This window comes from Lynx canadensis, chromosome C2 (genome assembly GCF_007474595.2).
Source record: "Lynx canadensis isolate LIC74 chromosome C2, mLynCan4.pri.v2, whole genome shotgun sequence".
NCBI classification, from domain to species: domain Eukaryota; kingdom Metazoa; phylum Chordata; class Mammalia; order Carnivora; family Felidae; genus Lynx; species Lynx canadensis.
The window spans coordinates 27,380,961-27,396,772 of NC_044311.2; the positions used below are offsets into that span (position 1 = coordinate 27,380,961).

Sequence of the window (15,812 nt, forward strand, 5' to 3'; positions counted from 1 at the left end):
ATGGAACAAGCTGTCACATCTGGGCTCCCAACCCACAGGACCTTAAGAAGAAGGCAGACTCCTTCTGACAGTACAGTATGAAGATATTGGCAAAGAAATAATTGAAACAAATGTTATTTTTGATTCTTGATAAGATGGCATAGAGTCAGGGAGTCGCAGCTGTCCTTCCCTAAGCCCCTCTGGGTGTGAGGGACACAGGCGACCATGTCACCCTTGTATAACCTGAGTGTGCAAACGGAATAGCCAGAAGCACCCCGGGTGGAGTCAGATACAGAATAATGGGCAAACCTTAGAAAAACTGGAAGAATACCAGAATCATAGTGTTTTCAATTCCATATGAAAGAGGTGTTTTCTGTGCACCTGTGCCCACTGAAACCGGCTGGGTGGGTGTGGGAGCAGGTGTGCTCCTCAGTGAGGCTCAGGGTGGTCTCCTGCTGCTACGGTGCTGCCAAGGTTCTGCAGCTCCACCAGAGCTCTCTGCACCCGACAATGCACCAGCCTCAGGACACCTTGTAATCACACCCAGACTCCTACACATCCGCCCGCCTCCGTAAGAGCAGATAACTGCTCACTGGCGAGATCAGGATCTTCTTCATCTACCTCTTATCCTGAACCTCCTATTTCAGGATAGCCTCCCAGGTTACCTCAAGTTCCAAGAAATATGAACCAAACCCTCAGTAAGCAAGCGTTGCCTCTCGTTTGCTTTTGGTGGCTTTTGTTGAGCCCCTGTTGTTTGCAGAGAATAATGAAGAGAGAAATGGAAGACAATCTTTGCCTTTGAGAGGCTGAAAATCTACTTTACTTAAAAATTTATTCTCTAACTCTATGTCAAAAAGAATTTGAAAATCAAATTACCAGTTGATGCATATGAATAGCATGCTTTGCTGATCACAGTTTACCTCTAATACCTGAGAGAAGTTTGTTTAATCCATTTTCACATCCTATGTACTATCATAATATACACATCACATCATAATATACTATATATATATATATATATATATATATATATATATATATAATATGAAGATCAGAGAGAGTGAAGAAGTCAATGTGTGACCATGGTTGCCATGGCTGAGTGTGTAATATGGCCCTGAGCTTCCAGAAAGTCAAGTCAAAAAGGGGAAATACAATACAATTCCTAGTTCTCATTATTAGGAATATGAATGTGGGTCCTTATGGAAGACAGGGCTCCTCACATGGTGTTTTATACATGGCATATTGAGTAAACTCATATCCTCAACAATCCTTCTGCAGGAAATGTAGATGTGCTTTTATAAAGGTGGCTTCTTTGGTAAAATAAAAAGCTGTTTTATGATTAACTAAGCCATGTAGTTTTCTAGGGGTCTAACTCCATTTAAAGGTAAAAGATTACCCAGAGAATTTACAGTCAATTGATTTTAATTAGAATTAAATGTTTGCTTCTCATTTTTTAAATTAAAAATATGTGACCCTTGAAGAAAGGATAAGAGCAAAACTGAAGGCAGATTTTAATTTAAATTCTCTGAGGAATAAATGACAGGGATGCCCTTGGCTGATTTGATGAGTATGTTTCCCTATTATCATGCGTTAATTAACTAATAGTGTTTTGACTTTCTATTTTTATGGTCATCTCCTAATCAAGGAGTGTTAAAGTACAGTCACTATTAGAGATGTTCTAAGACAAGCAGGACACAGAAAAACATCCACTCATAACTTAATGTGGAGCCTCATCAGACTCTGGTTAGGGGTTCTGCTCGGTTGGTTTGCCCATACACAGGCAGTAGAATCTTACCATAACCACCAGGAATATCTTAATATACTAAAATATGCAGGGGTTTCTTAACTCAGAACTCTTTAAAAACATCTCAGGGATTGTTCAGTATGATCAACTTTATCCTCTGGCATGTAAACAGCTTATTAACACAGAATATAAGAACAAATTCTGATGGTTAAATGAAAGAGTGCAGAGGATGAGGGAGAATGAGCACAATAAATCTCCATCTTCTCTAAGAATTGGGGATTACCCTTTTACAGTGTGACTCTTCCAGTCTGGGCTTCATTTTTCTCCTCCTTGTATGATACACATTTTGCTGGTAGTCTTCTGCTTACTCTGTTCTGGACTATGATATCTACTCTTTGTATCAGGGCCCTTTTACAGTTTGCAAAAGTTATTTATACTTGCACCTGGGGATTCTCAAGATTCAATTTAAGTGTTGTCATTGTTGTCTGTCTTTTACATATAACTCATGCACCTTCTAAAGCATTCTGTAAAATGCCAAGTACTACTTAATTCCCCCAGTATGCTCTGTTTGCTTGGCATATAGCTCTCTTTAATACAGGACTCCTGTTCTCTGCATGAATATTCTACCTGCCATGGTATTGGGAAAACCATATTAAAATTCATTGGAAGAGACTGTTTCCCACTTGAGTCTTTCAGAAAACCAAAGTAACACAAGTTGGGGCCCTGAAATTGAAGTTGTTATTTAGTCTGTTTTAAAAAGGAGGAGGGGGAGGAGGAAGAGGAGGCAGAGAAAGAGGAGGCGGTGGAGAAGGAGAAGGAAAAAGAGAAGAAGAAGAAGAAGAAGAAGAAGAAGAAGAAGAAGAAGAAGAAGGAGGAGGAGGAGGAGGAGGAGGAGGAGGAGAAGAAGAAAGAAAGAAAGAAAGAAAGAAAGAAAGAAAGAAAGAAAGAAAGAAGGAAGGAAAGAAAGAAGAAAAGAAAGAAGGAGAAGGAGGAAGAAGGAGAAGAATGAGAAAAAAGGAGAAGGAGAAGGAGAAGAAAAAATCATTGGCATGAAAAGAATCATTTCCTGGTTGAGACCAGGCTAATGTGGATCTGCTGCTATCAGAGGCATGGACGCCATGACACTCCTCTCCCCCTGCTCACAGTAGCTCAGGAAGGTGTTCTCATTAAACAGAATTCCCAGACAATGACATTTCATGCCCCCCCAAATCACACCAAGATTCTTCATAGACTGGTACGTTCAGATACAAGAAAAATACTTTCTAATATTGTTTTTTTGTGACACTAAATCTACTCATTATCTGTGATAATGAGTAATGAGTAAGTTAACTTAGGGGTGAGTCATTTGCCAGACAGCCTGAAGAACATTACAGAGAAAACTCCCCTCATGTTCAGAAATGTGAGGGTGGAACATTGAAATCTGAAAGGCAGATATGATTGTATGATTTCCTTGTTGCGTTTTGTCAATAGAAAAAAGATACTGAGGGGTGCCTGGGTGGCTCAGTTGGTTTAATGTCCAGCTTGGGCTTAGGTCATGATCTCATGGTTCTTGAGTTCAAGCCCCATGTTGGGCTCTGTGCTGACAGCTCAAAGCCTGGAGCCTGCTTCACATTCTGTGTCTCCCTCTCTCTCTCTCTGCCCCTCCCCCACTCATGCTCTGTCTCTCTCTCTCAAAAATAAACATTAAAAAATTATTTTTTAAAAAAGAAAAAGATACTGAGATGATTTGACAGGACTCTTTGATTCATTGCTGATTTCTCAGCACAAAGATCAGGTGTTCAATAAACAACTAGTGGATGAATGAGTGGATGAATGAATGAAATATGAGGATATTACAAAAATGAGTTCCTTCCTTACTGCATCCTTAAATCTGCAAAAGATTGCTCATAAATCTCTGATAACCCCCTGGGTGGATCGTGAGTGGGCTTAAGGTAAATGGGCTATAGGGGCAATTTTCAGATATGCATAGGTTGATTTTCTCTGGATGGTGTGTAGGGCTGCAGTGAGATGCAGTTTTCATGTGAGGCCTGACATGAAGTGTTTCGAGAAGACAGTGGGGCCTTCAAGGTGAATTCTCAGGTCTAGGTGGGGAGAGATTTTGTAGACAGCATCACCGATGAATGATTTCACTGTTACCTTCTAGAGATTTCATTTTATTTTTTAAATCTCTTGCATCTCAGAGGTTTTTTGTTGTTGTTTGTTTCTAATTTAAAGAAATTTCCTTCTTACATGACCAAGATACTTTCAAACTTAGAGGTGAAAAGCAATGGCAGAAGCCCTGGCATTCATACCTTCTGAGTGTCAGCCACAGTGGGATGTGTTTCTTGGCTGTTTCTGAAAATCAATAGAAGAAAGTGCAGTGTGTATCTAAACGGAAAAATGACGAATACAGGGACAGACAGGAATTACATAACGACACACTGGGGCATCTCAAGCTATTTGCGTCATCCAAACTCTGCTCTGAAATGAGCTTTGGAGCTGCTGTTGCCCTGCCATTGTGCAGCCAGCATTTGCTTCTAGCCCCCCAGCATGAGCACCACCCGCCTCTTCAGCCCTGGTTAGGAAGCAAGAGATATCCACTGGCCCTGTTATTTCTTCCCTCCCATGGGCTCCACAGTGGATCAGTGTGGTTCCTGGGATCCTTCATCCTTCGTTTACGTGTGTCCACAACTGTATCAGTCCTTTGGGTTTGGAAGCCTGGGACTCTCAAATCTCCTCTGTGACTCACCAGCTCTGTAGCTCTCTCACAAACTGCCTGAACTTTCTGAGCCTCCTTCTGCTCCAGAGAACGGGAAAGATAATGTTGCCTACTGTCATTTGTTTATTATGAACCTTGAATTAAATGCAGTAAAGCATACAGAAACACGCCGTTGTACTCCATGGTGTTGGCTGAATATTGATGAGTGAATAATGTTTAGGAAAATGGATGATTATGCAAGAGCAGAAGTATTAATGTGCTAAGGCAGTAGATTTGCCACTTGGAGGGACAATCTTTGAAGGGTATAGTTCTTGAAAACATTTGGTGTGTGCAAATCAGTAAAGTCTAGTGGTAAACATCCTGGAGAAGGTGAGGATTTAGCAAAAGTTGTAAACCACTGGCTGTTGTGTTAGAGAGCTATACTAGCTAATTCAATATAAGACCACAAAGACTAGAGATATTTTAAACTTTTTTTATTAAAGAACCAATTGGCTTAACTTATCTTAGGAAAATATTAGAAACTATCATAAATATCAGGTAGGTAAGAGAAGCTCAGAAAGTAACCAGACTATGGTCACCCAAGAACTTATGAGTTTTGTCCATAAAATTGTAATCACCCAAAGGAAAGTACCTAAAACCAAAATGAGGAGGAAGAGTTGGTTGAGGATGTGTCATTGCCTTGAGATATTAGAAGCTCGGTTCTTGGAGTCAGGGAGACCAAATACAAATTCTGACTTTGTGCCACTAAACAAGTATATGCCCTTGAGCGAGTTGCATTAGGTCTTTTTTATTTTTATTTTATTTTTTTTTCAACGTTTTTATTTATTTTTGGGACAGAGAGAGACAGAGCATGAACGGGGGAGGGGCAGAGAGAGAGGGAGACACAGAATCGGAAACAGGCTCCAGGTTCCGAGCCATCAGCCCAGAGCCTGACGCGGGGCTCGAACTCACGGAGTGCGAGATCGTGACCTGGCTGAAGTCGGACGCCTAACCGACTGCGCCACCCAGGCACCCCTGCGATTAGTTTTATCATCTGTAGACAAGAGACAAGACAAAGGAAATATTTACAGTCCTCACTTTGTTATAGACAAAGCAAGAAATCTGAAATGTTTCCTGTCACTGTTGCCATATGCAATCTTGCTGTTTTAAACCAGCACAAACTAAAGAATCTCAGGAATGTGTGTGACCAGGACTTGTACAACCAGGTGTTTCCTCCTACAATGACTGTAGTGCAAAGTTCTGGGTGCAGTCCTGTCTCCCACGTTGTCATCTGAATCAAGTAGCATTTCAACATTGTGCTTTTACTAAAAATAAATGAAATGACAGTTTTTCCCACTCATCTGAAAGGTTTTCAAATCAGGATACATTTACTTTTTAGTCCATTCTATAGAGAACTTAGTGTCAGCTGCCAATCCAACAAAGCTGGCATTTATTCTTTCAATGACATAGAATTCTCTTCATCTAACCATACCTGGAGTTCTGGTTGTGAATCTCCAGATTCATCTCCAGAAACCTCTCATTGCTTTCTTCCATCTTCTCCATAGAAGAAACTGTGTGTGTGTGTGTGTGTGTGTGTGTGTGTGTGTGTGTGTGTTCCATTAAGGAAGTTAAGTTAGAGAATACCATAACCACCATCTCAGGTCACTCTACATCCTATCTATCCTTTTAGAGCATAAACAACAATAGATGGAGGTGGAAGCTCATGAAACCATTTACAAGATACTGGATTTTTCTTGTGCTCTGATGTTCCAAATAAGGATCAGGTAGTTTGACCCATACGTGATTCAATAACCAAATTGCACAACAAATCTTACAGGAAAATCTTTCATGCTTAGAGAATGTTGTGTCTTGGAAAAGAATCCTGCCCAGCCTTTCTCAGCTTGTCTATCAGTCGGGGCCCTATTAAGAGAAAGAAACCACACCAATTACTTTAATGGAGAGAATTTAATATAGCATTGTTATTCAAGTATTAGGGCAACTAAAAAGACAAAAAGATGCTGGCATATCATGGAGCAGCAAATGTGGGCAGCAGCTACCACGCTGACCTGGAGAATAAAAGGAAGAGGCTGGGACCATGAAGACTCAGAGGCTCAGAGGAGGGGCCCACGGACCAGGGTACAGACCCCTGAGGAGCCATTGCTGGGCCATGTTGGTGTCTCTGAACTTGAGGAGAGATTCCATGGAATGGTACCCAGATTTTGGAGGACAGAGTGCCAGCCGCTGATGCTGGTGTCTCTGAATGGAACCAATGAGGCTGGGTCCGCGAGGAATGGAGACACCGTACACTGAAGTGAGCTGCTGCTGGCCGGAAGACAGAAGATGTGCTGTCACCAGGGCATCTGATGGAACTGGAGGTCAAATCCCTTTTTTCTGCTCCAGCTTTCCCATTTTCCTCCAGAACCTTCTATTAATGGAGCCTAATAAGGGGCAGTGGGCAAGACAAAAAGGTCCACAGAGTCTGGGGCCCAGTATCAGAAGAATGAGTCCAGAAGAGTGGGTTTGGAGCCAAGGCAATAGGTTAATAAACTGGCACCACTTGCCAGCCCATCACGCCTCAGAGGCATTCTTGAAACAGACTGTGTTCATGTGCTCCTTGCTTTGCCACGAACCTTCAGCAATTCCTTCAACATCTTTGGTGCGACAGAGCCTTGACATTAAGTGGTCCTGGGACACGCTCTCTCAACTCCCATGTTTCTATTTCTTTTAAGTCATTAACACAAAACATTTTTATGGCTGTCTATGTGATATGTAAAGATAACTCTCCGCTGTTGGTTTTTCTTTTGTTCACCAGGTAGATGTAGTTTTGCGGTTGTTGTACAGTTTAAACAGCTTGATTTCTTGAAAAAGAGAAGAAACATTATGCCTCTCTGACTTTTCTACTCAAACAGAACTTTTTAATGCAAATGAAAGCGTGATTCAAGCATAAAAACAACCTAATTGCTAATCATATTTTTAATGATCCCTTATTAGAGCAAAACTTAAAGTGAATACAAGCATATTAGAAGCCTTTCTCTCGGGGCGCCTGGGTGGCGCAGTCGGTTAAGCGTCCGACTTCAGCCAGGTCACGATCTCGCGGTCCGTGAGTTCGAGCCCCGCGTCGGGCTCTGGGCTGATGGCTCGGAGCCTGGAGCCTGGTTTCCGATTCTGTGTCTCCCTCTCTCTCTGCCCCTCCCCCATTCATGCTCTGTCTCTCTCTGTCCCAAAAATAAATAAACGTTGAAAAAAAAAAAAAATTTAAAAAAAAAAAAAAAAAAAAAAAAAAAAAACCCTTTCTCATGTATCCTTAGTCTGTACCTATCACTCATAAAGCTAACCTTGCATGTCCCTCCAGGATTGAGAGAAACACACACTTTTACTCACGTTGAACCCGTTTCCTAAATGCAAACAACAGCCTCAACAGGTGACAAAGTTCTTAAGACCTGCACTGAGTCTTGTCTTTTTTATTATGTTTTGAAAAGGAGACTATTCATTTACTAGTTTCCCTAAGGCTCGAAGCCTGAGCTTTTGTGTGCGAGCACGCACATGTGTGTGTGCCTGTGTGTGTGTACCAGTAATTTCATGTCTCGCTTTCCTTAGGCAGAAACTAAGAGAGGGAAAATCTAGGTGTGCCAGCATCAAACACTGCCTGGCTTGGATCAGAGAGGTGGAAAATGTTTCTGTCGACCTCAGCTTGTGAATTTTTAAAGCTAGCATTTGTTCTTCCCTTGATTTACAAGGACTGATGGCAAAGAAATCATCCCACAGGAAGAATTAGATATAAAAACGTCCCAGTTCCCAAACATACATCAATAATCCTAGCTTTGCCGCAACATAACGCTTCAGAAAACATTTCTGTGGAACATTGGAAAGTTGTAGAGGAGCCTTAAAATGGTTTAATTCCAAAGGACTTTAACACAGGACCTTTGGGCAATAGTTCCCATTTTGTCCTCACCCAGCATGGAAAGCAACAAGGTGTGGCTTCAATCCTGCCAGCTGCAGGTTGTGGGCACCTTCAGGACTGAACTTAAGGTGGGCACTTGCCACTTAAACCTTGCACAGTGTCAGCAGCACCAGGCGCTATGTGAATGAAGGAAACGTTGGAGGACTCTGTGTGACTGACATCATTACTAAGTTTTGGAGATGAAGCAAATCAAATACAATCTGATCTCCAGATCAGGATTCCTGCAAGAGTAGAAGAAATAAGCATAGGTTTGAGTGAAGCGTCTGGTTCCAGTGCTGGTGTGGGCCAAGCTGAATTGGGTGGGTGACACAGTAGTAACGGAAGGAGCCAGCTCACGACTTTTATCACCTTGTATGTAACATTTGCAGAAGGCATTCTTGGCTCCAAATGGTAATGCTCACAGCCCTTCTCACTGCTTACTAATGCATCTGCCTGTTGTTTCTGGAAGCTGGCTTTGTCAACTAAGTTCTGTTCCTCACAGTGTGGTCCCAGACCAGCAGTGTTGCCCAGAAGCCCATTAGAAATGCAGGTTGTCAGGCCCCATCCGGACTTATTGAATCTGAACAAGCTCCTCAGGTGAATCCTGTGCTCATGAAGATTAGCAATGCACATCCAAACCGTCCTCCCCAGTATGTCTGACTTGCCCCACACCACACATTTCCAGGTATTTCCCACAACATTCTGCTTCTGAGTTTTTTCCATCTTTATTGAGATATATTTGACGTAGCGTTACGTAAGTTTAAGGTGTACAATGCGATGGTTTGCTATATGTATGTTTTGTGGCGTGATTGCCACGACAGCCTTCATTTATACGTCCATCACCTCTCACAGTTACCATAAAAATATAAATCGAGTCACAAATCTGTGTGCCATCTTATGCAGAAGCCCTGCTAATCTCTGTGTCATTCCAATCTTCGTCCATATGCTGCCAAAATAAGCACTTTGCTTCCATCTGAAGCCCACTTCCTGCTTTCTTCCCATTCCCTAAATGCCACATAAATTCTTCACTGGCCTTCACCTTACCCTGACTTTCCCTCTGTCTCTTTTCCCATTAGATAAAATAATAAAGATGGAAGGCAGAAAGGGAGGGAGGAAAGAGAAGGAAAAAAATGAAAAAAAGGAAGGTAGGAAGGAAGAAAAAGTGGAAAGGGATGTAGGGAAGGAGAAAAGGGGACCTCATTTACAATCATGCCATAGTATGGTTGGGGTTCATGAGATCTATTTCAAACACATACACATATACACATAAATACAGTTGGTCTTTAAGCAATGCAGGAGTTGGGGCGCCAACCCCCCACACAATTGAAAATCTGCATATGATGTTGACTTCCCAAGAGTTAACTAAGAGCCTACAGTTCAAGGGAAGCCTTACCAATAACATCAACAGTCGATTAATACATATTTTGTATGCTGTAAGTGTTATATACTGTATTTTACGATAAAGGAGGCTAGAGAAAAGAAAACATCATTAAGAAAAATCATAAGGAAGAGAAAATACATTTGTAGTACTATACTGTAAAATATCCGCATGTAAGTGGACCACACAAACCATTCAAACCCATGTTGTTCAGACATCAACTCTGTATCCCATCCAGTGTTCCCACTTTATTTTTTTTTAAGTTTATTTATTTTGAGAGAGAGAGAGAGAGGGAATGGGGAAGGGGTAAAGAGGGAGAGAGAGAGAATCCCAAGCAGGCTCTGCACTGTCAGCACAGAGCCTGACACAGGACTCAAACTCACAAACCATGACATCATGACCTGAGCCAAAATCAAAAGCCAGACGCTTAACCACCTGAGCCACCCAGGCATTCCTCACTGTTTCCACTTTAAAATGAAGCAGTTACTTTCATACACTGTTGAAGTGAATGTTAATTGGTGCGATAATTTGGAGGGCAATTTGGCAATGTCTATTCAAGTTTTTTAAATGGGCATTCTCTTTGATCTGGCAATTTCAGAATTTATCCTACAGAAATACTTGCATACATGCACAAAAATGTATGTATCTGTTGAAGGGTTGTTTTAATAGCAAAGAAGCTATAAATAGCCTAAAGGAATCAATAAGAGCTGTTTTGAAAAATCAACATGTATCTCTGTAGCGGAATACTATCCTGGCATTGAAGATGAAAAGAATTAATGAAGATCTGTGTGTGCTTATGTGATGAGCTCTCTATATTATCAACTGAGAAAATGTACAGAACAATAGGGATGCTATGATCCCATCTGCATGTTATTTTTTAGTGCATGTGTGTGTATGTGTATTCATGAAACAGTTAATAACTTTATTTACATCCAATGGAATATTCTACAGCCATTAAAAATACTATTTTGGCAGAATTTTAAGTAATTTGGGACATTTTTATGATATAGTACTAGGAAACAAGAAGGATAAGATATTGGTGTCAAGGTTTTTCACCCTCACCTTTCTCGAGTATTTCCCAAGGTTATTAAATATTAAATAGTCTAAAAATATTGTTACTTTATCTATAACAGCTTATTCTTGGGTTTTAGGCTTTCAGTTTTTTTCAATTCATGTATATAAGGTAAATATTTTTTTACCTAATGGTGTTTTCAAACATTTCAAACAATTTAACTTTCCTAAGATAAGTGTCTTGCAATTACTGGTTTATAGGATATGACCTTTTATTATAATTACTGGTTCATAGAATGTGACTCCTGATATTTATTGCCAAATTGGTTTTTATGATCCACAAAGATTTTTAATGTAATATCTTCAATTCTTGGTAATGTGATTGGTTATTAAAAGTCACCATTTATTCAACAAATTTTAACATTTCTTTTTTTTTAATGTTTATTTATTTTTGAGAGAGAGAGAGAGAGAAACAGAATCTGAAGCAGGCTTCAGGCTCTGAGCTGTCAGCACCTAGCCCAATGCGGGGCTCAAACCCAGGAACATGAGATCATGACCTGAGCCGAAGTCAGATGCTTAAAGGAATGCCTGAGCCACCCAGGCACCCCATTATTCAACAAATTTTTATTTTAATTTCTTTAATGTTTATTTATTTTTGAGAGAGAGAGAGACAGAGTGTGAGCAGGGGAGGGACAGAAAGAGGGAGACACGGAATCTGAAGCAGGCTCCAGGCCCTGAGCCATCAGCACAGTGCCCGATGCAGGACTCGAACTCATGAACCTCAAGATCATGACCTGACCTGAAGCCAGACACTTAACTGACTGAGCCACCCAGGAGCCCCTCAACAAATTTTAAAACTTGGGATAAAACAGTTGTTAATGCCTTCTGTGTGCCAAGATCTCTTAAAAGCACTATGCACACCATTACAAATAATACATGATTCCTACCTTTGCTACTTAAAGCGTGATCCTGGGCCAGCATGCTTAAATACTTCATTACACTCTGATGGGATTCATAGAATAGAATCATAGAATATGATAGAATAGTCTTAGAGTACCATGGAACTATCATAGAATAGTCTTAGAGTACCATGGAACACAGCATGCCTACAGTATAATTGTGATAAGAATAAGAAAGGGACTAGATTCTTACACTTCCCTTTGACTCTTCCACTCCCACATTCTGACTAAAGAGTGGTGTTAGTTTGTGATAGGGAAAAGCTCTTCTTGCTGTGATCAGAGTTAAACCATTACCTGCATTTGACTGTAACAAGGAAGTAGAAAAGAAATTCACCCTAGGTTTGTCGTGTCAAGGTTTGGCACCATTTATATATTTCACAGATTCGGAAGGTGATAAGCCTCCTTCAAGGATACATACTTTCATCCTGAATCTATAACCAAACCTGACCTTCTAACACCATTTCTCCCTGGCTGCTCAGAATAGAAAAATGGTTATCTAGCCTTCAGAGCATTTGTCCTAACCTCCAAAAAAAAAAAAAAAAAATCTCCAAGGAAATAGAGCAGCCCAGCCTCCACAAATAGCACTTGCTACTCTCTTGATATTCCCTAGGTCAAGAAATTCTAAATTGAAACATTATAATTAGGCTGATTAAAAGAAGCTGCCAATGTTTCGCTGCTCTTTAACCTGTGAAAGTGGCAATTTCATATGGTTCAACTAAAACCTGCAATTTAATTCTTCCTGTGTCTTCCCAAGTGTATCCCAAGACAACCCATATATTAGACCTAATTGAAACTTTATTTCACACCAAGTGGTTTTTGCAGAAACAAAGAAAAGAAGACAAAATTATTAACATGGGCTTATGCTTGGTTGTCACTTCCCAGTCAGATCATCAGTAAGATAAAATTAGAATACAATATTTCCTGAAATGAAGGAAAAAACGATTTCCTGCTTAGTCAAAAAAGAGACTTGTAGCAAACCCAGCAAACTACCAAACTGTAATTCATAATCTTCAACCTGAGCAAGGCTGGTATCTTCCTCTTGAAACAAACATGATGCTGAGAATGTGTTATGAATACAAGATTATTACCAACCCAAATCTGTGCACCAGGTCTCCAGGGAGAAGGAAAGGGAAGAGGGGAGAGAGAGAAAGAGAGAGAGTGCTTTAGTCTGAAACTGATGGAGGTCCCTTTCTTATGACTCTTATCAGATTTAAACTCATGTTGTAAAAAAGCAAATTTAGTAATTCTGCAGAGGGTGCTGGTATGCGAAATGATGCCTCAGAGCTTGGTAAGCTGGCCTGATTGCATAAAAGCCTCAGAACTCTGTCAAAAGAGAATTCGTAGCTTTAAATGCTTTTTGGAGTCTTGCTATTCAAAGTGTGATCCAGAGTTCCAGTCATTGCTTCTCAAACTCTCAAGTGCCTACAAATGACTTGGGGTTTTGTTTTATGGTGGGAAGGGTGCTTTCTTGTTTTTGTTGTTTTTTTTTTTTTCCTTTTTGGTTCAAAAACTTTTGTTCTTTATTAAGAGTATAAACTGTTTCCTAGAAATTCTTGACTTCGGCTAGTGTGAATGAATATGTGAAGGAACTGTGATCTTTTCTCTTTTTCTTTTTCTTTTTTTTTTTTTTTGTCACCATGATAAGTATACTCTTTAGTCCCCCTCACCTATTTCACCCATCCCCCTGCCCTCCTCCCCTCTGGTAACCATCAGTTTGTTCTCTATAGTTAAGAGTCTGTTTCTTGGGGTGCCTGGCTGGCTCAGTCAGATGAGCATGTGACTCTTGATCTCAGGGTCCTGACTTCAAGCCCTATGTTGGGTGTAGAGATTAGTTAAATAAAAACTTAAAAAAAAATCTGTTTCTTGGTTTGTCTCCCTCTCTTTTTCTCTTTTTTCCTTTGTTCCTTTGTTTCTTATATTCCACATATGAGTGAAATCATGTGGTATTTGTCTTTCTCTGACTGGCTTATTTTGCTTAGCATTATACTTTCTAGATCCATCCATGTTGTTGCAAACAGCAAGACTTCATTCTTTTTTCTGACTGAATAATATTTCATTATATATATAATATATATAATTATGGATAAATATGGATATATATGTACATATATTTACATACCACATCTTTATCCATCCATCGATGGATACTTGAGCTGTTCTATTAATTTGGCTATTTAAATAATGCTGCAATAAACTTAGGGATGCATGTATCCCTTTGAATTAGCGCTTTTGTATTTTGGGGTAAATACCCAGTAGTGCAATTACTGGATCATAGGGTAGTTCTATTTTCAATTTTTTGAAGAACCTCCATACTGTTTTCCACAGTGGCTGCACCAATTTGCATTCCCACCAACAATGCACAGGGTTCCTTTTTCTCCAAATCCTTGACAACACTTGTTGTTTCTTGTGTTTTTTTATTGTAGCCATTTTGACAGGTGTGAGGTGATAGCTTATTGTAGCTTTGATTTGCATTTCCCTGATGATGAGTGATGTTGAGCATCTTTTCACGTGTCTGTCCGTCATCTGTACATCTTCTCTAGAGAAATGTCTGTTCGTGTTTTCTGCCCATTTTTTAATTGGATAATTTGTTTTTTGGGTGTTGAGTTGTATAACTTCTTTATATATTTTAGATACTAACCCTTTTATCGGATATGTCATTTGCAAATTTCTTCTTCCATTCAGTACCTTGCCTTTTATTTTTATTTTTTTAATTTTCTTAATGTTTATTTATTCTTGAGAGAGAGAGACAGAGCATGAGCAGGGGAGGGGCAGAGAGAAAGGGAGGCAAAGAATCCAAAGCAGGCTCCAGGCTCTGAGCTATCAGCACAGAGCCCAAAGCAGGCTCAAACTCACAAACTGCAAGATCATGACCTGACCTGAAGTCAGAAGCTTAACCAACCCAGGCGCCCCTGTTTGTTTTTAAGTTTGTTTCTTTGTTTGTTTGTTTGTTTGTTTGGACAGGGATAGAGAGAATCTCAAACAGGCTCTGCGGGACTTGATGTCATGAACTTCTAACACCATGTTGAATAAAAGTAGTGAAAGTGGACATCCTTGTCTTATTCCTGACCTTAAGGGAAAAGGTCTCCATTTTTCCTCACTGAGTATGATGTTTGCTGTGGGGTTTTCGTATATGGTCTTTATTATGTTGAGGTATGTCCCCTACAACCCTATTTTGTTGAGAGTTTTTATCATGAATGGATGTTGTACTTTGTCAAATGCTTGGTTTTTATCCTTTCTTTTATTGATATGATATATCATGTTGATTCATTTGCAAATATTAAACCACCCTTGTATCCCAGGAATAAATCCCACTTGATCATGGTGAATGATTTTTTAAAATGTATTGTTGGATTCATTTTGCTAGTATTTTGCAACTTTTTTATCAGATATATTGGCCTATAGTTCTCTCTTTTGTGTGGTGTCTTTATCTGATTTTGGTATCAGGGTAATGCTGACCTCATAAAATGATTTTGGAAGTTTTCCGTCCTCTTCTATATTTTGAAAGAATTTGAGAACAGGTAGTAACTCTTGTTTAAATGTTTAGTAGAACTCACCTAAAGCTGTCTGGTCCTGGACTTCAGTTTGTTTGGGGTCTTTGTTATTACTGATTCAATTTCGTTGCTGGTAATTGGTCTGTTCAAACTTTGTATTTCTTCCTGCTTCAGTTTAAGGAGGTTATATATTTCAAGGAATTTATCCGTTTCTTCTAGGTTGTCCAGTTTGTTGGCATATAATTTTTCATAATATCCTCTTACAATTATTTGTATTTCTGTGGTGTCAGTTTTCTTTGTCCTCTTTCATTAGTGATTTTGTTTATTTGAGTTCTCTCTTTTTTTGTTTTTTGTTGTTGTTGTTGTTGTTGTTGTTGTTGTTATTGACTCTAGCTAGAGGTTTATCAATTTTGTTGATCTTTTCAAAGAACCAGCTCCTGTCTTCATTGATCTGTTCTATTGTCTTTTTAGTGTCATATCATGTATTTCTGCTCTAATCTTTATTATTCCTTTCCTTCTGCTGTTTTTGGGGGTTTTGTTTGTTCTTCTTTTTCTAGCTCCTTTAGGTGTAAGGTTAGGTTGTTTATTTGAGATTTTTCTTGCTTCTTGAGATAGACCTGTATTGCTATAAAC

General features: G+C 39.7%; 1 protein-coding gene and 1 non-coding gene across 3 annotated transcripts in view; one reads left to right on the forward strand and one right to left on the reverse strand.

Annotated features, from left to right (window-relative positions):
* NEK11 (NIMA related kinase 11) overlaps positions 1-15,812 on the forward strand; it is a 269,267-nt gene that overhangs the window by 237,168 nt on the left and 16,287 nt on the right. The gene's annotated exons all lie outside the window — the stretch shown is intronic.
* LOC115524339 lies at positions 9,200-9,302 on the reverse strand. Its single transcript, XR_003972047.1, has one exon. It is a non-coding gene; the product is annotated as a U6 spliceosomal RNA (small nuclear RNA).